The sequence below is a fragment of the Dreissena polymorpha genome, chromosome 15 (assembly GCF_020536995.1).
Source record: "Dreissena polymorpha isolate Duluth1 chromosome 15, UMN_Dpol_1.0, whole genome shotgun sequence".
NCBI classification, from domain to species: domain Eukaryota; kingdom Metazoa; phylum Mollusca; class Bivalvia; order Myida; family Dreissenidae; genus Dreissena; species Dreissena polymorpha.
Window position 1 is genome coordinate 48736248 of NC_068369.1, and position 23643 is coordinate 48759890.

General features: G+C 36.7%; 1 protein-coding gene across 5 annotated transcripts in view; it reads left to right on the plus strand.

Moving 5' to 3' along the window:
• The window catches only part of LOC127860876 (uncharacterized), a 183560-nt gene that overhangs the window by 50983 nt on the left and 108934 nt on the right, over positions 1-23643 (plus strand). Inside the window, exons 7-16 of one of the 5 annotated variants that reach the window (XM_052399178.1) lie at positions 905-3540; positions 3598-4025; positions 6473-6658; positions 7563-7785; positions 8324-8404; positions 10751-10867; positions 11400-11528; positions 12731-12836; positions 14404-14497; positions 15573-19355. The exons of 2 other annotated variants lie outside the window; for them this stretch is intronic. The gene's annotated coding sequence lies outside the window, so the exon portion shown is untranslated. Of the gene's footprint in view, positions 1-904; positions 3541-3597; positions 4026-6472; positions 6659-6680; positions 7001-7562; positions 7786-8323; positions 8405-10750; positions 10868-11399; positions 11529-12730; positions 12837-14403; positions 14498-15572; positions 19356-23643 lie in introns of those variants that run through there. 2 more of the 5 variants (XR_008039957.1, XR_008039958.1) reach the window with 2 other exon arrangements.

Here is a 23643-nt window from a genome sequence, read left to right on the forward strand (position 1 = left end):
ATCTGCACCAGCAGTGAGTTGTTGCCCTTAAGTTGTTTAATGTTTTATTTATTTTTATTATGCCTTACAACTTACTTGTTGATTGACTTAAAAAAAAATTCTAGTGTGAATTTAAACAGATTTAAACCATCAAAGATCTGTAAAGGCATGGTAATATAATATTTGTGTGTGTTTTTTTTCAACATTGGTGAGACATTAATATTATTATTAAATATTAATATTGTTGCCTCCCATTTATTGAAACCTATATTAACAATAAAACATATCTAATGGCATTTTAAAAGTAATGTGATTAATAGAATAAGTACAATTAAAAAATATTAAATTTTTAACCAGATGGTTTTCCTTCTTTGTGTTATGCAGCAAAAAATTGTCTAATAGATAAATAAGCTGTGATGTTGAAAAATGAGGCCTAATGCATGTGCTTAAATTGTTGTCGCAGATTAGCCTGTGCAGTCCACACAGGCTAATCACGGACAACATTTTCCTCTTAAAGATATTTTTCATTGAACAAATAATCCTCTTTATGAAAATCCAGTCTAGTCAAAAAGTACCCTCCCTTATTAGCTTATGTGAATTTCACATGCTAATCTGGGACGACACTTTTTAACATCAGTTATACGCATATTGGCTTATGAAAATACATTTCTGGAAATGGAGTAAAGATTAAAGATATAAATTTACAGATAAGTAAAGCATTAGCCAACACTTTTCTTGTTTTAATACAAAATGACTTAATTGTTTTTACGTTCATGCTATTAAGGACAAGGAACCAATAAAATGCCAGATTAGAAATTCATGTTGTTGAAAACCTTCACAACCTGTCAAGAGGCATAGTTTGTTATAGATTGTAATATAATTTGTTACAAGTTCCTATCACCCACTGTGTTGTTGTTGTTTTCAGCAGAGCACCAGCATTGATATCAAGTTGACCCAGCAACCGCACAAGTCCCGCCTGCAAGAGACCCAGTCCAGAACCACCTTTCCCCGCCCCTGACTTCTAACTCCTCCCCCTTGACCTCCTAACTCAAAAAGTCAGCAGCGTTGAACAACTCCGTTCTGCAGGAAATTCTGAGCATAATTCTGTTCTGAACAAACGCAATGCCCACGTCAAGTTGTCCACATATAAGCCTGGGTAGTTTTGTTAAGCTAGAGTTCCACGTGGGCCTGAAAGGGACGAGTGTTACAGACACGAAAAGTTAAAGAAAAAAATAGCGGTAGTTATGGTTACGCTAACAGTCGGTTGTTGCTGTTGGACATCACAACAAATATCATGAAGAATAAAAAGTTCAATAACTTGTTCCAATCTTTATGGGACAAACAGAAATTGAACAGGAGAAAATCAAGGAACAATAAAAGCATAAGCTTTCCTATGGGATACTTTGACTGCTGTTGATAGTTTGTACAACAGTAGGGTTACGGACTGCCCCAGATTGTCCTCTCAGCGGCCAAAATATCATAATAGAACAGACTTTTGGCAATGTTACTAACAAAGAAAGGCAATAATGACTTGGTTGTGAATACCCAGAGCACGATACATCCATGCTGACAAAGAAAGGCGGTAATGACTTGGTTGTGAATACGCAGAGCGCGATACATCCATGCTGACACATAAAGGCAGTAATGACTTGGTTGTGAACACCCAGAGCACGATACATCCGTGCTGACACAGAAAGGCAGTAATGACTTGGTTGTGAACACCCAGAGCACAATACATCCATGCTGACACAGAAAGGAAGTAATGACTTGGTTGTGAACACCCAGATCAAGATATATCCATGCTGACACAGAAAGGCAGTAATAACTATGCTGTGAACACCCAGAGCAAGATATATCCATGCTGACACAGAAAGGCAGTAATGACTATGCTGTGAACACCCACAGCACAATACATCAATGCTGACGCAGAAAGGCAGTAATGACTTGGTTGTGAACACCCAGAGCAAGATATATCTATGCTGACACAGAAAGGAAGTAAGGACTATGCTGTGAACACCCAGAGCAAGATATATCCATGCTGACACAGAAAGGCAGTAATGACTATGCTGTGAACACCCACAGCACAATACATCAATGCTGACGCAGAAAGGCAGTAATGACTTGGTTGTGAACACCCAGAGCAAGATATATCTATGCTGACACAGAAAGGAAGTAAGGACTATGCTGTGAACACCCAGAGCAAGATATATCCATGCTGACACAGAAAGTTTGTAATGACTATGCTGTGAACACCCGGAGCACAATACATCCATGCTGACACAGAAAGGCAGTAATGACTTGGTTGTGAACACCCAGAGCACAATACATCCATGCTGACACAGTAAGGCAGTAATGACTTGGCTGTGAACACAGAACACAATACACCCATGCTGACACAAAAAGGCAGTAATGACTTGGCTGTGAAAACAGAGCACAATACATTCATGCTGAAACAGAAAGGCAGTCATGACTATGCTGTGAACACCCAGAGAACGATATATTGATGCTGACGCAGAAAAACAGTAATGATTATGCTGTGAACACCCAGAGCAAGATATATCCATGCTGACACAGAAAGGCATTAATGACTATGCAGTGAACACCCAGAGCAAGATATATCCATGCTGACACAGAAAGGCAGTAATGACTATGCTGTGAACAACCAGACCACAAAACATCCATGCTGACACAGAAAGGCAGTAATGACTTGGTTGTGAACACCCAGAGCAAGATATATCCATGCTGACACAGAAAGGCAGTAATGATTGGCTGTGAACACAGAACACGATACACCCATGCTGACACAGAAAGGCAGTGATGACTTGGCTGTGAACACAGAACACGATACACCCATGCTGACACAGAAAGGCAGTAATGACTTGGCTGTGAACACAGAACACAATACACCCATGCTGACACAAAAAGGCAGTAATGACTTGGCTGTGAAAACAGAGCACAATACATTCATGCTGAAACAGAAAGGCAGTCATGACTATGCTGTGAACACCCAGAGAACGATATATTGATGCTGACGCAGAAAAGCTGTAATGATTATGCTGTGAACACCCAGAGCAAGATATATCCATGCTGACACAGAAAGGCATTAATGACTATGCAGTTAACACCCAGAGCAAGATATATCCATGCTGACACAGAAAGGCAGTAATGACTATGCTGTGAACAACCAGACCACAAAACATCCATGCTGACACAGAAAGGCAGTAATGACTTGGTTGTGAACACCCAGAGCAAGATATATCCATGCTGACACAGAAAGGCAGTAATGATTGGCTGTGAACACAGAACACGATACACCCATGCTGAAACAGAAAGGCAGTGATGACTTGGCTGTGAACACAATACACGATACACCCATGCTGACACAGAAAGGCAGTAATGACTTGGCTGTGAACACAGAACACAATACATCCATGCTGACACAGAAAGGCAGTAATGACTTGGCTGTGAACACAGACCACAATACATCCATGCTGACACAGAAAGGCAGTTATGACTTGGTTGTGAACACAGAGCACAATACATCCTTGTTGACACAGAAAGGTAGTTATGACTTGGTTGTGAACACATAGCACAATACATCCTTGTTGACACAGAAAGGTAGTTATGACTTTGCTGTGAACTCAGAGCACGATACATCCATGCTGACACAGAAAGGCAGTTATGACTTGGATGTAAATACCCAGAGCACAATACATCCATGCTGACACAGAAAGGCAGTAAAGACTTTGTTGTAAACACTAAGAGATCCATATATCCATGGGGTTTTCCACAGACGCAATTTACGCCCACTATTGTGAACAAGGTGCTTAAAGTGAACATGTTTGGTTTTGTTATGAGCACTTAGCACTCCGAGCCCAAAAGGCCTCGCATTGATTTGATGCAAGAAAAGGCTTTGAAAAATAACAGCAGTTTTGTTGTGTGGTCCAGTACGCCCTTTGACTTGCAACCTGAATAAAGCAGAACTCAAACTCGGCTCTTAGCAATATCAGCAAGATCAGCATGTCATCTTAGCTTCTTGAGCACAGGTGAGACCTTACAGTGTTAATTATTTTGTTGAAATTGGGGCCGAATTCTTACCTCAAAAAGTCTATATCAATGATTACTGGCTTAAGTTCTCAATTCATGGTTTCCCCGAAAGAAAAAGAATGTTTTGATAGGTTGCAACATTGAGTTAATCAGAACTCAAATTCAGCCCTTGGCAATATCAGCGAGGCCAGCATATCAGCTCAGCTTCTTGAGCTTCAGGTGAGATCATACAGTGTTATTCATTTTGTCGAAATCTTGGCTAAAATTGAGTCCCAGTCGTAATCTTAAACAGTTTATTTTTTCCATAATTACTGGCTAAAGTTCTCAATTCAAGGTTTGACCCCAAACAATGTTTTAATAGGCTACAAATTGAGTTTGTTTCCTTATGCAGCTCTATAAGTTGAACCTAAGTGCAATTTATCTTGATAGCACTTATTCTCAATTTTTAAATTATGTTTAGCAAAAACTACAACCATTTTCCGAATTTAATTCAAAACACTATGATTTTTTGCGAATTGTCCCAATCCAAAAATGGTTAAAATAAACTCTGCACAGAGCTAGCCCCTAGTTATAGCACATTTTAAAGGTTTTTATCAGAATAATGGCTTAAATATACCCCCCACAAACGTAGTTTAGGGGGGTATATAGGAGTGAACTTGTCTGTCGGTCAGTCTGTTGGTTCGTATTAAGTGTCCGCTCTCTAATTCAAGTAGTTTTCATCCTATCTTCACCAAACTTGGTCAGAAGTTGTATCTACATGATGTCTAGGCCAAGTTCAAACATGGGCCTTGCCGGGTCAAAAACTAGGTCACGGGGTCACTTAGTGAGTTTTTAAACATTCAGCATGGTGTCCTCTCTCTTATTCAAGTAGTTTTCATCCGATCTTCACCAAACTTGGTCAGAAGTTTTATCTAGATGATCTGAAGGCCAAGTTCGAACATGGGCCATGTCAGATCAAAAACTATGTCACATGGTCACTTAGTACGTTTTACACATTGGGTATGATGTCCGCTCTCTATTTCAAGTAGTTTAAATCCGATCTTCACCACACTTGGTCAGAAGTTGTAACTAGATGATGTGTAGGTCAAGTTCGAACAAGGGCCATGTGGGGTCAAAAACTAGGTCACGGGGTCACTTCGTGTGTTTTAAACCTCACCATGTTGTCCGCTCTCTAATTCAAGTAGTTTTCATCAGAGCTTCACCGAAAATTGGTCAGAAGTTATATTTTGATAATGTCAAGGTCAAGTTTGAATATGGGTCATGTTGGCTCAAAAAAAGGTCACGGGGTCACTTAGTGCGTTTTAAACATCACAATGTTGTCTGCTCTCTAATTCAAGTAGTTTTCATCAAATCATCACCAAACTTGGTCAGAAGTTGTATCTAGATGATGTCTAGGTCAAGTTTGAATATGGGTCATGCCGGGTCAAAAACAAGGTCACGGGGTATCTAAGTGCGTTTTAAACCTCACCATGTTGTCCGCTCTCTAATTCAAGTAGTTTTCATCCAATCCTCACCAAACTTGGTCACAAGTTTTATATAAATGATCTCTAGGACAAGTTTGAACATGGGCCATTCCGGGCATAAAACTAGGTCACCGGATCCCTTTTTGTATTTTTTAACATTCAGCATGGTGTCCGCTCTCTAATTCAAGTAGTTTACATCCGATCTTCACCAAATTTGGTCAAAAGTTTTATTGAGATGATCTTAAGGCCAAGTTAGAACATGGGCCTTTCTGGGTCAAAAACTAGGTCAAGGGGTCACTTAGTGCGTTTTAAAAATTAAGCATGGTGTCTGCTGTTTTTTGTGAAGACGACATGCAAAATATTATGTTTCAATGCAGTATGTGGGGGTATTCGTCACGTCTGTGACACAGCTCTAGTTTGCTTATTTCACTAAGTTTTATTACTATTTTGAACTCACATCTATTGTTTCTTATTAAATGCCATTCAGTTGCATTGTCTCACATTTAAAGTTGTTAAGTCTTAGGTATAAGTCATAAACTGTCACATTTAAAGGTGTGCAGACTCACACTTAAATATGTAGAGGGAAACATTTATAGTTGTGTTGTCTCACATTTTAAGTTGCTGAGTATCACATTTAAAATTTTGTAGTCTCACATTTAAAGTTCTATAGTCACACAATTAAAGGTGTACAGTCTCACATTCTAAATTGCTCAAGTAATGCCTGTTTTTGATTTACAAAAAATAAATAGTACACCTTGCTACAAACACAAAAATTCTAATTTCAAGTTGGTGCGCGTAAAACATTGATACTACGTTATCCTGAGTTCTAATTAGTGCAAAAAATTAATTGCAATATTCTAATAATCAATTATAGGCACAATGTTTGGCATTTAAAAAACAGGTCTGTAAGGTAAGGTGTTTCAAGGCTTATTCATGTGTCACTAAACAATTCGGTTTTAGTTTACTTTCCATTTCCTTTTCAGTGAACTTTACTAGCAAACATGACAAACGTCATTGAAATGAAAGTCGAAGACAACCCCCTTCTTGCACAAATACTACAACTTGCTTAAGAAAATCAGCATGAAGACGTCTTGCGTCAGACTACCAAGCCTCCTATCAATATATCCTCCCATGCTGGCTACATCAACACTTCCAACAGCAGAGCCTTGGTGAGTTTGACTTCCGTCTCAGCACCCATGTCGCTTAGCAACAATTGAATGATGGGCGTCGACAAATTAGACCGGACAAGTCACTCAAACTGAAGCGATCTGATCCAACAGGTAGAGCAAGCGTTGCGTGACACGTCCGTTAATGTGACTGACCTCAATATGTTGTTCTCGAATAATGTGAACCTTAGGCCTGGAGAGCAGTATGCGATTGACGCCATTCAACAACAGTTGTTATTGGCAATTCTCAGGTTTGGGGTGGCGACTTCAGCGTCAGGACTTGCTCCATCTCTGTCTATGGCCCAGTCCCAGCAGCAGCAGCAGCAGCAGCAACAAGAACAATAAGTAGTATCTTAGCGGTGTTCTGGGATATGGGGCTTCATGTATGTGCTTAAAGTGTCATCCCAGACTAGCCTGTGCAGATTGCACATACATTAAGTCCTATTAAATTGTCATCCCAGATAAGCCTGTGCAGATTGCACATACAGTAAGTCCTATTAAAGTGTCATCCCAGAATATCCTGTGCAGACTGCACATACATTAAGTCCTATTGTTTCCCAGAATGTGGCTCATATAGTTCACTTTACATCAGTATTTTCCGTTGTCTGCCTGATTGAGGAAAAGTTCATAGCATCAAATGGGAATTCTGTGTCTTTATATTGATCAAACTTGGTAAATGAATGCAAATAACACTGGATTTAATATAAGTTTTAATCTTAGTATGTCAGGGCATAGTTTGTCTATTTTGCGGCCGAAATTCAGCTCCTGAACCAAAAGTTTCTCCATGCATAAAAACTTTTCTATTCCATTTTAGTAAAACAATTATTTAAATGCTTTCAGTACATTATAAAATTATTGTCTTCATTATTTTTCGATATTTATTTAAATTCTTGGAATCTGTTTTAAGAGCCGGTTCCTACAGGACCCGATGCACTGATTATGCACATGTGACTCTTGTACGCAGCTGAATAAAAGGCTCTCTGGTCAGCTGGACCCGGACGCCAAGGGACACTTCCTGCCCAAGTACCGTGAGGCAAATGCTCAATGAGTTCTACCCGAAGTGTGCAGCGTCTCTAGACCTGTGGCTCCAGACTGTCTTACCCAGGGGCCAAGATTACTTTATCTGCAAGGTACATTGGTAATTTATCATGTATAATGTGTGATGAGTTTTTTTACTCCAAATTTCAATTTAAATAGTGTTTGCGTTTTATATATTGATTAAACTATATTATAGCTGACAGTTATTATGATATTGGTAATATTTATAATAGCGGCCAATTTGTATTGCCTTGAAAGGGCGCAGGAGAGGGGCGTAAATATTTGTTCTTGTCTGTTATTCGCTCTGCCCTTCCTTAAATCCGTCCTTATGTCCGTACCACCTTTTTTGAGTTACACGTAACTTAATAAATATTTTTAGAAAGGGATAAACAATTATTTAGTAGGCTAGGTTTGTATCAAGTGTACACCATATAGAAGTATAGTATCTAGTGTTTAATTGTGTATCTCTTTTCTATCTGAAGTCTTCAAATTTAATGTATTTCTTATTATTTTTTAACTCAAACAAAATTGATTCAAATATAACTAATGCCATTTCAGAATGCATTGAATTATTTGGTTTACAGGGAAACATTTCTGGGATGCCCTGAGATCTTTTTTTTCTGTTTACAGAGGCCTCATACTCACAGGTTCCCCAACTACAACTCAGCCACAACATCCTAATCGGAAAGTCCTGTTGCCATGGCAAAACGGGTAACTTTGGCAAAGCATTCAGGAGACCCTGGCTTAACAGCCTTAGACTTTAGATGTAATCAAGTTTTAACAAATAGTTAAAACTCAATGCAATTTGGGGTTTCTGCTCTTCAATTAAGAAGACCAGTACAAATTATTTCATTTCAAGGGTTCATCAACAACCTTATTTGACTATTTTGAAATTCGAAGAAGATGCAACAGTGTCACGCTAATCCCTGACATTCAGACTTGAATTAAAAATCCAGAGCTTTATTAAAGCACATAATAACATGGAAAACACACACTTTTTCAGCAGGTTCCAATATATCTAAATCGTTAACTCTACAAAGTCAGGCTCCATTTTAAATGTAAGTATGTTTATAAAATTGCCATTGATACCTAAGAGGGGTCACTGATGTTTGTAGCTTTGCATAAAATGTTGATTTGTTTTGTGGAGATCCGAACATCTAGTTTAGAGACTAATTATAAATTATGAACTATTGGATTATAATTTTAATGGTTTACAAAATCACTTGTAAATACAAGTGTCCATAGCTTGTGTATTGAGTGCATCGGGAATTTCCCATATAGATATTTCCCCGAGAAGACTCCTAAGTGATATGTTTTGGAAATTAACACATTTAAATATATATTTTTTAACTGAATTGAGCAAACATTTCTCAAACTGAGTAATTGTGATCAACCTATGTCATTGTGCTGCTTCAACTGTCAGCTTGTTTAAGAATCTAAAGGCCTGAATGTTTATTGAATCTTGATGAAACTGGGTCAAAATGTTCTGACATTATCAAGGCAAAAAGTTTATTTTGACAATAGTTAGCCTGAGTTTAAATCAAGGCCACTTGTGTAACAATACACTAGGTTTCACATCTCAATTATCATGACTCAATCATGATCAAACATGGTCAGAATGTTTATCTTGATATGTTATAGGTTTAGTTTGAATCTGTCACATTGCTTCCAAAAACTAGGTCACCAGTTCAAACCTTAAAACAAACTTGGTTATCACCCACTAACAATCACACATTAAGTCATCAATTTTATACGTCCCGAACCCACTAACAATCACACATTAACTCATCAAGTTTATACCTCCCGAACCCACTAACAATCACACATTAAGTCATCAATTTTATACCTCCCGAACCCACTAACAATCACAATTTACTCATCAATTTTCATTTTTATTATTCCATTCACAAGTTGAACCTTTATGTCTTTTTGTTGGGTTTCTATGTCCATTGCGAAAATGAAGTCAATATTTACACCTTGCCATTCATACTAAATTCAAACAAAAATAATAATAAGTTAGAGGATTTTTATGTTCACTTTGTGTTGTTATTATAAGAGTTAAAAGGTAGCTTTAAAAACATGAATTAGCCTTGCTCTGGGAAACGCAATCTGCACAGGCTAGTCAGGGAAACCACTTACCTCTGGGAAACACAATCCGCACAGGCTAGTCAGGGAAACCACTTACCTCTGGGAAACATAATCCGCACAGGCTAGTCAGGGAAACCACTTACCTCTGGGAAACGCAATCCGCACAGGCTACTCAGGGAAACCACTTACCTCTGGGAAACACAATCTGCACAGGCTAGTCAGGGAAACCACTTACCTCTGGGAAACGCAATCTGCACAGGCTAGTCAGGGAAACCACTTACCTCTGGGAAACGCAATCTGCACAGGCTAGTCAGGGAAACCACTTACCGCAAAATCTGGATTTTTATAAGAAAATGCTTCCTTAAAAAACAAAATATCAATAAAGGCAAAAAGTGTTGACATTTATTAACATCTGCTATCCGTTTCAAAATAAGTTTTATCGGATCATGATGAAAATGTTCAATAATGTTTTTGGGCATAATATCTTTTACAAGTTTAGTAATCAGCCAGATCGCATTTTCTTGTTTAATGAAGAACATAGACCGTTAAACATATCTAACATTGTACACACGATCAATGTGAACCAGACCGTTAAACATATCTAACATTGTAAAACATATCTAACATTGTACACACGATCAATGAAAACCAGACTTCTAACCGGGAGTATTTTGTTGGTTTTCGTTCATCACGTTTTTGGTGTGTGAAATGTTGGAAAAGTTGCGACTTGACTAAGCATTAATGCCACCAGAATTAATGCAATTGGCGTAAGTTTCATGACAGTTCATACACTTAAGTTTGCTGTTCATGTTACAAAACTGTGTAATGCTTTGTACAATTTATATCATATGTCTAATTTTGTCACATGGTTACTTGCCTTAAATAAGTAAAGGACATTCTAAGTGATGAATAGAATTATCTCTTGCTGATGCTACTGGAGTTAAAGTTTGTTGATATTTTATTTTACAGGACAACTTGTCAATCAACATGGAACAGTACCCAGAAAATTATGACCATCTAATGAACTGTGTAACTGCGCCAAGCGTGACCCTTCAGGAAAGGGGCTTCCATGCAAAGGTCAAATTGGTAGGGGGGGGGGGCAGGTGATGATGCATGCATAATCTAAATTATCTATTAACATTCCAATCTCCCAGTAATATTACAAAAACATGACCTGCAGGGTGGAGATGTGAATACAATGAGTATTAAATCCCACAAACCATGCAGAGGTTATATGGGAGTCAATGTTCTGTAAGTTGGTCTGTTAGAGGGGCGTTTTGTCTGCATTTTATGTAAACATAGTTTTACCTCACCACATATGTATATGTCTACATTTCTAAAGGGAATAAGATGAAACTTCAATCATGTGACAAAGCTCTAACTTATCATTGGCCAAGTAACTCTCTTGTATAATATTAATTTACTGTTTCTGTATCTCACCACACATGGAATTACAGAGGCTGTGTTACTTATATTTTATTCAGGGGGATTAACTAATAGTGTGCACAGAAGTGTGTTAATATTTGTGTATAAAAACAACAAAAGCATTAAATCCCTTGAACCACTTGTCATCTTTGATTACATTATAACAAATTATCCAATATAACTTATTTTTCAGTGGCCGTTGTTCAGTGTCAAGCGGAATCCTAGCAACCAAGCCACGTCAGCACAGCAGCAAAAACAGTTTCAGCAGCAGTCGTATACTAAACATCAACAACAGTGGTGCATATGCATTAAACTACGAGAGGTATGAATGCAAATATGTCTGTATGATATTAGTATATTCTCAACCATTTAATATTAACTAGTTTGTTTTGTTTGAGAATATATTTTAGCATATTGCTATATTCAAATTTGCTTTTATTATGTTTTATTTTTATTGCACTCTGCCTCTTCTAATCATGTTAAGGATGGCCCGCACCCTACCCCTGTACTGACCTGTGGGTCATGGCCCGCACCCTACCCCTGTACTGACCTGTGGGTCATGGCCAGCACCCTGCCCCTGTACTGACCTGTGGGTCATGGCCCGCACTCTGCCCCTGTACTGACCTGTGGGTCATGGCCCGCACCCTGCCCCTGTACTGACCTGTGGGTCATGTTAAGGATGGCCCGTACCCTGCCCCTGTACTGACCTGTGGGTCATGTTAAGGATGGCCCGCACCCTGCCCCTGTACTGACCTGTGGGTCATGGCCCGCAACCTGCCCCTGTTCTAACCAGTTGGTCATGACCCGCACCCTGTGGGTCATGGCCCGCACTCTGCCCCTGTACTGACCTGTGGGTCATGTTAAGGATGGCCCGCACCCTGCCCCTGTACTGACCTGTGGGTCATGTTAAGGATGGCCTGCACCCTGCCCCTGTACTGACCTGTGGGTCATGTTATGGTCATATGGGCTTGGATGGTCATGGAAGTAAGAAAGTGTAAGATTTTAAAGAGACTTGTTCAAATATGTTGTGAGAAAGTTGACTGACATAAGTTAGTGACATAACTAAAAGAAATTAATACGCCAACACATAAAAACAGATTTACCGGTAACTACAAATTATACCAATATATTGCATTACATATTGTATGGTATTGTGATATGCTTTGGCTGCTTTTAATTTGATGATTATTTAAAGTAGGCTTTTTTTTAAATATACAAGCGTATCTTTGTTTAATATGTATTTTATTTTATTCCATGAACTGTATTAGTTCCGTTTGAATAATAATTGTTAAACATATTGCACACGTTTAAACCAATTTATGTAATAATATTCCATCTTTATCTGTAAATAAAGGGACTCTTACACAGGGCATTAGCAAGAACAACCAAAAACGTTCCTTTAAAAATTGCATACTCTTTCTCTGTTTGCAGAATATAGTGTCTTATTGAATGATAAGGGATTTGATTACAGCTAAGAAATAATCTTTAAACGTTATCTGTAAAATGTTGTTTTGCCATTTGCAGTAAACAAGTTGACTGCGTAATGTGGCATCAAAGTCTGCAAGGAGAAACCATGCAATTGAGGAAGCCAAGAAACCATGTGATAATTTCAAGCAGCTTACCTACTCTTGTAAGTATGTGTTTTGTTTTAACGTACGCATTATATATTTTTATTTGAGTACAGATTTATGTTATTGAAATAATAATTGGTTTCCATGCACAAATGAAAGATGTTATGTTTTTCACTAGAGTAAATATATAAATGCAAGTATTAAAATATAATATGTCTGAAGAATATCCACAAAACATGTGTTTGTCATAAATCATATTAAATTTATTGATAAAGATGCGCACATTATGACTAGTTTTGTCCACCAATCTATAATTTAAACATAAAGTTTGACGTTTTTAACGCACATTTCAATGACGTCAAACTGTGGAATCACTTATTTTAAGGAGATATCATTCTCGCGCACCCACCATGTCTCAGATTTATGACCAATGCCCATATTAATAGAGTTTTCAATTAACAAACAGGTGTCAGTTTGACAGGATTCAATACAACTAGGGTGTGTATATTATAACTGTTGTTTCATGCGACCCCTATTAGAAGTATAGCCCTGTCTAGTAAGGGCATATTCCGGAACCATCTTGAGCACATGTTTGATGCAATAAACAGTTTTGTGTTAAGTTCCACTTTTCAATAAAGTATCAAAGCTATTGCATTCAAACTTGTTACACTTACTGCATGTATCATGAGGGGAGTGGGCAAGCAAAGTGAGATAACTCTGGCTGGCAGTTTGACATAATTATGTGCCCTTTTATACTTAGAAAAGTGATATTTAGGTTAAGTTTTGTGTTTATGTCCACTTTATTTCTAATGTATCAACGCTATTGCTTTCATACTTGCATCAATTACTAACTACCATAAGGGAACTGTGCAGGCAAAGTTATTTAACTCTGACTGGCATTTTGACAGAATTATTGCCCCTTTTATACTTAGAACATTGAAAATTTGGTTAAGTTTTGTGATTTGGTGCACTTTACTTCTTAAGCATCATGGCTATTGATTTCGCACTTGGAACACATGCTCACTATCATAAGGGGACTGTGTAGGCAAAGTTATGTAACTTTTTTTTCATTTTTGAAAGATAATGTAATAAAAGACCACATCTTCACACTATACACCCTCTCCACCCATTCCTCCTTCTGTTTGATGAAGTATTGAGATAGGTCCCTTCACCTTTACAAAAAACAATATATTAGCGAAGCTCTTCGTATACTTAACCATAAAAACAAAATCTGTTGCAATTGGTGAATGTTCAAAAAGTGATCTAGAGCAATTTATATATAACCCTTGTCTTTTTATCACACCACTTGATATTTTTGTTTTGTATAAACGCCATTGAAATAAAATTTGGTCTTAAAACCAAATGAAAGTAATTTATAACATCTACATAGTTTAATTTTATTTCATTGAACGTGTACACAGTTTCAAGTGGTACCCAGCTTCGTAACATCCTGGGCACAAGGAGAGCTTTAGTTAAAATATGTGTGCTCGTTTATATGAAAGTTTATATCTTATTAAGACACTCACAATTATGTTACCGGGTTGAGCCAGTTTTTTATCCTTGAAAAAGCTAGTGTTGTCTTCAGTTTTGTTGTTTCATTTTGCACATGATTTACTTTATTTCCAGGAAACCCGGATAGCAAAGCATTGAGTTTGTTCTGGAAGCATTTGTAGTCACAGCTCATTAAGCATCCCCCTGAAGCAGGACCCTCAGTCTAGGGGTGAGTTTTCAAGAGATGTGTTTATTTTTGGCAAGCCCCTGAATTCAGAGATGGGTGGGTGCATGTAGATTGACCCTTGTTCGTCGATACATCCATCCAGCTGTACGTTCTAGTATAACCTCGAACCTCGAAAAAGTATTGCTTCTTGTGTGATGAAACCAAATATATTTATTATCATGTGAAATTTCCTTCTTGTTTATTTGGATTCATGTTTCCTTTGACATAAGTAGTAGAGTTTTGACACAAAATTGGAATGTGGATTCATGGTGGCCAAACCATTTTCTTACTTCATAAAAATCATCTGAGTTTTCTCAGAAAAACTCTCGCTGAATTCATGTTTTTGGGACTATCGTCTAGTAGGCCTTTGCTTATTGTCATTATTGATGAGGTAGTATTTGATAATAAAAAGGATCTTTATAAAAACCCAGTCCAAATTATTTGGTAATAAAGAGGTTATACTTTATCTAAAATAATTATTATTAATTATTATTGTATCAATAGTCCCAGGTCCATCATTTTGCTTGATTGGTCTTTGTCAGCCCGGGTACTACTTAAAAGTACCCCGGGTACTCTTAAACATACTACAATGTACCCAGGGTATGGAAAATGTACCCAGGAATACTAACGCTAAATTGGCTGTTGTTTGATCATTTTCTCAAGTTAGTTAGTATGTTCATATTTATATCAGTGTTCTGTAAAATTGCCCCAGTATAATCGAAACTCATACTCTCAAAGAATGTTGAGTCAGTTTTTTTTCAAAGATAATTTAGTTTCGTAATTGGTTAGCGCGTTATATCACATCGGATTTTGGGTAGGAGTAAACCTCGAGTACAGTGAAATATTGGCTGGGTGCATTTAAGCGTATTTTCTGTACAGGGGTATATTGTAGTATACTTGAAGAGTACCCGGGGTACTTTTAAGTAGCACTCAAATCCACATTGACCAATCGAGCCATCGTTTCATCTATGGATTCAAGTAATATAAGTCGTAACACCCTATGCAAGTTTTGTTTTTCGTTTGGTATCAAAAATAGACGGAAACACATTTACAGTATCACGTTGTTCTTTTTTTGCAGACGCCAATTGATGAAATAAAACTTGTCATTCAGCAACACAGCCAGTTGCAGCAGTTGTTACCATATTGACCCCAGTCAAAACTAGGAGCTCAGAGATAACACAGCCAGTTGCAGCAGTTGTTACCGTATGGACCCCAGTCAAAACAAGGAGCTCAGAGATAAATACCGTTTAAGATAGATATTCTCTACATTCCTCATGGTCAGGCAACACAGCCAGTTGCAGCAGTTGTTACCGTATTGACCCCAGTCAAAACTAGGAGCTCAGAGACAATCAGCAACACAGCCAGTTGCAGCAGTTGTTACCATATTGACCCCAGTCAAAACTAGGAGCTCAGAGATAAATACTGTTTAAGATAGATATTCTCTACATTCCTCATGGTCAGGCAACACAGCCAGTTGCAGCAGTTGTTACTGTATTGACCCCAGTCAAAACTAAGAGCTCAGAGACAATCAGCAACACAGCCAGTTGCAGCAGTTGTTACCATATTGACCCCAGTCAAAACTAAGAGCTCAGAGACAATCAGCAACACAGCCAGTTGCAGCAGTTGTTACCGTATGACCCCAGTCAAAACTAGGAGCACAGAGACAATCAGCAACACAGCCAGTTGCAGCAGTTGTTACCAAATTGACCCCAGTCAAAACTAGGAGCTCAGAGACTGTTGTTACCGTATGACCCCAGTCAAAACTAAGAGCTCAGAGACAATCAGCAACACAGTCAGTTGCAGCAGTTGTTACCATATTGACCCCAGTCAAAACTAGGAGCTCAGAGACAATCAGCAACACAGCCAGTTGAAGCAGTTGTTACCATATTGACCACAGTCAAAACTAGGAGCACAGAGACTGTTGTTACCATATTGACCCCAGTCAAAACTAAGAGCTCAGAGACAATCAGCAACACAGCGAGTTGCAGCAGTTGTTACCGTATGACCCCAGTCAAAACTAGGAGCTCAGAGACAATCAGCAACACAGCCAGTTGCAGCAGTTGTTACCATATTGACCCTAGTCAAAACTAGGAGCTCAGAGACAATCAGCAACACAGCCAGTTGCAGCAGTTGTTACCGTATTGACCCCAGTCAAAACTAAGAGCTCAGAGACAATCAGCAACACAGCCAGTTGCAGCAGTTGTTACCATATTGACCCCAGTCAAAACTAGGAGCTCAGAGACAATCAGCAACACAGCCAGTTGCAGCAGTTGTTACCATATTGACCCCAGTCAAAACTAGGAGCTCAGAGATAAATACTGTTTAAGATAGATATTCTCTACATTCCTCATGGTATGTTAAGCACAAACTCTGACAGATCTCATCTTTGAACTTTGTAACGGGCGAAAAATAAATGACCTTGTTCAGAATGAAATGGCAGAATGACAAAGCACAACAATTTAAGGGGAAACCATAAATTAATGTGACCAGCAAAGATGTGTTCAAAGCAAAACAATATGTCATGTCTTTGGGGACTTTGAAATATGATGGTGTCATTCATTAAACATTGAATATTTTTGTTAAATATAGTTAAATATAATGATATAAAGGATATTTGATTAAGGCGTGTATATTAATTATTACTTTAAGCACAAATATAGCACGTCTATCAATTACTTATGAAACTTGCACCTGATAATGATAAATGCATGAAAATTAAATTGTACTTAAGACATTATTTCATACGTTGAGCTTAAGAAAATTGAAAGCTGTTTAAATAATGCTGGTAACATTATATACAAAATATGTATTGGATTATATTCATGTAAAAAACAAGTTTCAGTTTTCTGTTGTTACATGCAATATAGAAGTATTATCAAGAATCGTGTTAAGTATGGCACTATTCGAAATGAATATTCATTAAATAAAGACAAAATCATTTAATCTTCTTTCAATTGTCAATTCTGTATGTACTACTACTACCTTATTTATTTGACTTGATATGGTTTGTTAAATTATAAGATAATGCCTCTTTATTTGGAAAGCTTTCAATGTTTTGAAACTGAGTATTTAAAAATGAATTATTAAAAGAATTATGAAAAATCATGACTGATGTCAAAGTTATGTTTGATTTTGCCAATTTTGTGTTGATATTTAATATACATGTACTTACATGCTCATAAGTGTTGACATTTGTTTTTGAACATAATAGTTTTTTATGTTTTATATTGTGTATATACACATTTACAAGTCCAAATTTTCATCCTCTCAATCACTCAGTAACTTTACCAACAATAAATGTTGGATCTCTGTATATAGGTAAATTGTGCAATTGATATATAGAGCAACTGCAACAAATCAGTCAGTTACAAATCAAGGCAGAGTGATGTAATATGCTGGCAATTGTTAAGTAGTGCAGTTGTCTCTTTTTGTTCTCAGGTTAGAGCAATGTTGTTTGCTTCAAAAATAAAAACACAGTCTCCCTTGTAAGAAAATTAATGTGTTCACATCTCAACATAACAAGTAAATTCATAGAGAAAATCAAATTATTTACATGATATACTCGACAATTAGTCTAATGGAATTTGTAGAATAAAAAATAACATGTAATTATGACGATTATAAGTGAATGTTTGACACAAAATGTCTCTTCAGAAATGTGTATATTTTAATGATAAATCTATACATTGTACTTGCTGTACTTTTTATAGTATATTTTATGAACGTGCAGCTGATAAGTGAATGTGACAATTTACGAGTTATATTACAATTTGTTTCACGTTGACATGGCCACATAAGCTGTTAATGGAGTGCATTCACTGCGGCCAGTTTCCAGAAATCTCCCAATTAAAAAACAACAGAAAATATCTTAAGATCAGATAGTTTGGTTGTTGACATTAGTTTTGATTTATTTATTGATTGTGTTATGCCTTGTACTCTTAATTTGTTATCAAATATTTAAGTTTATATGACTTGAAGAGACTTACATGTTTATTTTATTGATGTGTTTGTGCTGATTTCTTGCATTCTGATTAAAGAATATTCAAGTGGAAAAAGAATATTATTATGCATTAAAAGTGTGTTGTGATTTCAAATAAAAATACTATGAAAATATAGTTCAGTCGTTTGATTACAAAGTTATTACAAAGGTGATCAATTGCTCATCAAGTGTAGGTGTTTGCATACGGACATAATATGTCTGTGCTTTATATGTATATAATGTAGATCCCCATTTACCAGAACATATTTTAATGTGCTTAAATGTGCTAATAGCCTGATGAAATTCGTGTTGACTATGCGTTTTACATTTTGCCATGTTTATTTAAAAAATGAAAAACAAATGAATTGTCAGTGTAAATAAATACTGTATTGTTGTTCAATCAGTTAAACTATTTCACTGTTTTCATGCATATGTTCAAATCATTTTCATTTTTGTTCAATCTTTAAGATGCAACGCTTGTGTAATTTACTTTATGAAACTTATATATACACAAAAATGTAGTACAGATGTATATCAAATGACTGCTGTGGGCTTGTGGTAAACAGAAAACCATGCTTTAAATTGAAAAACCTTGTTATATGCCATGTTTTTCATTTAATAATATTAAAAGCACTCTTGAAATTGAACTTCTTGAAAATATGTTTCATTGTTTTGTAAAAATATCTTAAGTTATCTATTCTAAATTATCTATTCTTATATAAGAAATACAAATTAAAATTGGTTATTGGAAATAAGTCAATTAAAAGTCAAGGGATAATGATGTAATGTACTTAAAAATGTCAAAACTGCTATTGTCTCTATTTGTATTCTAGATATGTTATATCCTTAAACAAACAAATACAATGTTGTCTCCTTGTTGAATAGGTGTTGTGTACCTCTGAACATGTCAATATAAAGAAGTGAAACTCCAGCTGCTGGAGCAGTATTGAATTTTCATTAAAAACAAAAAATAATAAAAACACAATACCGCCACCAGCCTCTGAAGGCTGAAAATATAACAACATCGAAGATATGTACGGGGATACACGCTACTGCATCCACGCAGCACACATCAAACTGTTGTGCAATGCAATATAAAGAAGTCATTTACTTTAAGTATTTTAAATTAGTTCTCACTATCTGCACCGGTAAGTCACTCATGAATTTTGTGTAATAAACATTGGATAAATATATTTTTATATAATCGATTACAAGATAAGGTGAATAGTGTATGTGCGTTATAAGAAATAAACATTGGATAAATATATTTTTATATAATCGATTATAAGATAAGGTAAAAAGTGTATGTGCGTTATAAGAAATAAACATTGGATAAATATATTTTTATATAATCGATTATAAGATAAGGTAAAAAGTGTATGTGCGTTATAAGAAATAAACATTGGATGAATATATTTTTATATAATCGATTACAAGATAAGGTGAATAGTGTATGTGCGTTATTAAATTCATCAGGTATGACCATACTGTGCTACAAGTTTTGTAATTGTGACTATTAAAAGTACATGATCTGCAAAAAATGTCACTTAAACAAATGTGTATATGTTTATCATTTTTAAATTCTTTCCAACTAGATTACACTTGATAAGTTTCGGCTTAAAGCTGAAAAGTTATTGTTACATTTTATCAGCGTTGAGCTCAACTAGCATCCGTAGTGAATACTGTAAAATTTAAGCTTGCTCAGAATGAGTATGTTGAAAATATCTTGACGACGGTTAGAATCTGTGTCGCATGTGTCAAAAAACTAGAACTAAAGGTTATATCTTAGAAAAAAACTTGTTTTCACTGCAGAGGCTTCTTTTATTAATCGATCTGCAGTCAACATTCTCCGAATACTTATATTGACGATATCTAGAATGAGTGCGAATCTGGGTCACGTGCATCCAAAAACTAGGTCACCAGATCATATCTAATACGATTATTATCTCATTAAGGAATCAATATTGATGATACCACACCGAAGATGTGGACCATTGTTTCTTTAAATGTTTGCGTTATCAGGACGTTCGTGTGCAAATGTTTATAAACACGAGTATATTTCATCCAATTAGTGCATAAAAACTCATGTTTGGCATACAAACGTTGACCTAGGAAGAAAATTGTAAGCTCGTTCAAGAAGTTCAGTTATTAATCAAACGAACGAGACGATTTAAAGGGGCCTTTTCACAGATTTTGGCATGTTTTGAAGTTTTTCATTAAATGCTTTATATTGATAAATGTAAACATTGGATCTAAAAAGCTCCAGTAAAAAAAACAAGAATAAAATAAAAACATGCAAAAAGAAGCCTTCAGCAGGGCTCGAACCAGTGACCCCCGGAGTCCTGGAGTAAAAACCAATTAGACCGCTCGGCCATCCTGCCAAGTATGTATGAGAGATGTATTTTGTACTTTATATAAGCAATCTTAGTAGTTTCACAAAATTACACGACAATAACAGAACTCTCCAAATTATTAAATCGGTTCGCGTTGCAACGCTTAATAATTTCAGGTTTTTAAATCGTCAAAGATGCATATAATGGCTATATTAGACCATGGTAAATGTTCAGTATTACTGTTTCCTCACAAATATCATAACTAAAACGAAAATTTGCGAATCTGAAACAACTCTTTCAATTTTGTCAATTTACCAAAACTTGAAAAGATCCCTTTAAGTGCATGCTGTTCTGGTTTTATGCTGTTCGCATGTAGTCATTTTCACTTTGCTTCTGAACAGAAAATGGTAAAAAATAGGCCAAAACTAAATACTGTGCTAATAAGAAAAGTTCATGGAATATAATCCTATATAAAGATAAAATATGAAATCTGGGCTTAATGCATGTTTGTAAAATGTCGTCCCAGATTAGCATTAATGCATGTTCATAAAATGTCATCCCAGATTAACCTGCCCAATCCACAAAGGCTAATCAGGAACGACACTTTCCACATAAACGGGTGGCTTCTTTTTAAGGATAACTCCTTAAAACAAAAATACCATACAAGCGGAAAGTGTCGAACAGCAAAGGCTAATCTGAAACGACATTTTCCACATAGACTGGCTGATAATTTAAACGATAATTCCATTGAAAAATGCCATACAAGCGGATAGTTTCGAATTGAACAGGCCAATCTTGGACCACAACGCACATGCATTAAACCCGGTTTTCTCAAGGTGCGGCACATATTTTTTAATCCAGATGTTCGACCATTTAAGTTTTAATGACCAACATCATACAATTTGCTAATAACATACGCATTGAAACTATCACATAAAAGGTACTTAATATAATGATCCGTCAAGAACGTAATATGATATACCAAGAAAAACAAGTTGACAAGCAAGGGGTCGTATAACTTCACTACGGAATGGATTTTACGGTTACTGGCGCACGTAGGTCATCTTGTGACGATATTTCTATCTGAAATACTTGTGAGTATCGGTGTTTTGGTACACCATAACCTTTGAATAGTAACTAGCTATAAGAACATTATTAATTTGAAACAACTGAACTATTTTATGTTGCTAAAGATGAACAAAGATGGACACACACAGCCGCTTTGTAGATTCGCCTTAGTTTAGTTTAGTCTAACCTATTTATTTTAGCTCGATTGCATGGAAAGCCTTAAACTTATTTGAAACGCTCCTGAGTCCATTTCCTCGGACTAGAACTAGGACTTGGTGTCTATGGGGAGATTTAAAGAACGATTCGACAGCGGGGATCGAACACGTGACCTCCCGATCTCGAGGCGGACACCATATCCACTACGCCACGGCGACTGTATGTTTGTTGATCCTTTTAACGCTTTATTTCGACTTCTTTATGAATTGAGTGTTAGCTATATGATGCTTTGTTTCAACATCAATTTGATAAAGTCGAGATGTTGTTGTCCTATTGATTATCGTTTTGTTTTTATGTAATTGTTTCTCAGACAGTCACAGTTCTAGTTTTCTGGTATGTGTTTAATTATTTAGTAATTAAATGGTCATTAAATTGAAGTGTATTGTCTTTATTATGGCTCATGCATCTGCATCGTGTCGCTATGAAGTTAACGGTTATTTAGCTTTAAATGTTTAACGAACTTTTTTGGAACAACTTACCCAAGTGTGAGGTCTGATCATCGGTCTAACACAATTATCCTGATTATATATATTGAGTTTCATAATTTGATAACATCTGAATGAAACTCGTCGGTTATTCAAATAATAAAGCGACCTGTTCATTTTCATTATTTGTGTGATTACCGTCCACAAATTTGTTTGCCTATTGCTCATCTACCGGTACATCATTCGCGGTGTTTCATTCATGAAATTTGTGCGCCGCGCCGAGGGAAAGGAACCCTTGCCGAACGACGGATTTTGGTCCACCTGCCTGGATACATAAAGGTGAGGTACCTGGAACAATATCATCCGCGATTTGGGAAAACGGGACTTAATGCATATGCGTAAAGTGTCGCCCCAGACTAGCCTGTGAAGTCCGAAGTTTAAGTATTAAACCGCGCTTAGCGAAAACAGGGCATATTGCAGTCCGCAAATGCTAATCAGGGACAACACGTTCCGCCTATTTCTAAGATTTTCGCTAAGAAGGGACTAAAGTTGAACGAACAATGTAATTAAAGCGTAAAGTGTCGTCCCTAAAATGCACGTGCGGACTGCATTAAGTGATTGTGTTTAAGTGAAATATCAACGGCTAAATAGCATGGTATTGCGCACTGCTCCCCGCTAACCCCTTGCACTTCTTAGTTGACTCCCAATGTCGCTGGGACCGACAAGAGAACTTCGAGAGAAACAAACTTCGAGCCAAACAATTCACAATAGTATTTTTTGTTTGCTTACACAACAGCAAAAACTATTCTTTAAAAAAACACTAAAAAAAACAACACAAGTGTTGTTAAAGTAACATGTTGATTTTCTATGTTGAAGAGTGGAGCGCTATTCATCATTAGTCCATGTAGGAAGAAATCTGCGTCGAACAACTCCATATAACAGCATACGGCGTGTGGATGCTTGTCCGGCACAGGCTAATCTGGGACGTCACTATACACACATGCATAACGCCCCGTTTTAACAGAACGAGGTTGATATTCAACCGAAGGTTTATCAAGTATCATGTAGAAACATTCAGTGCGTTTTTCGTACGCTGTACGCCTTATGTGAATGTATGTATTGGACGTT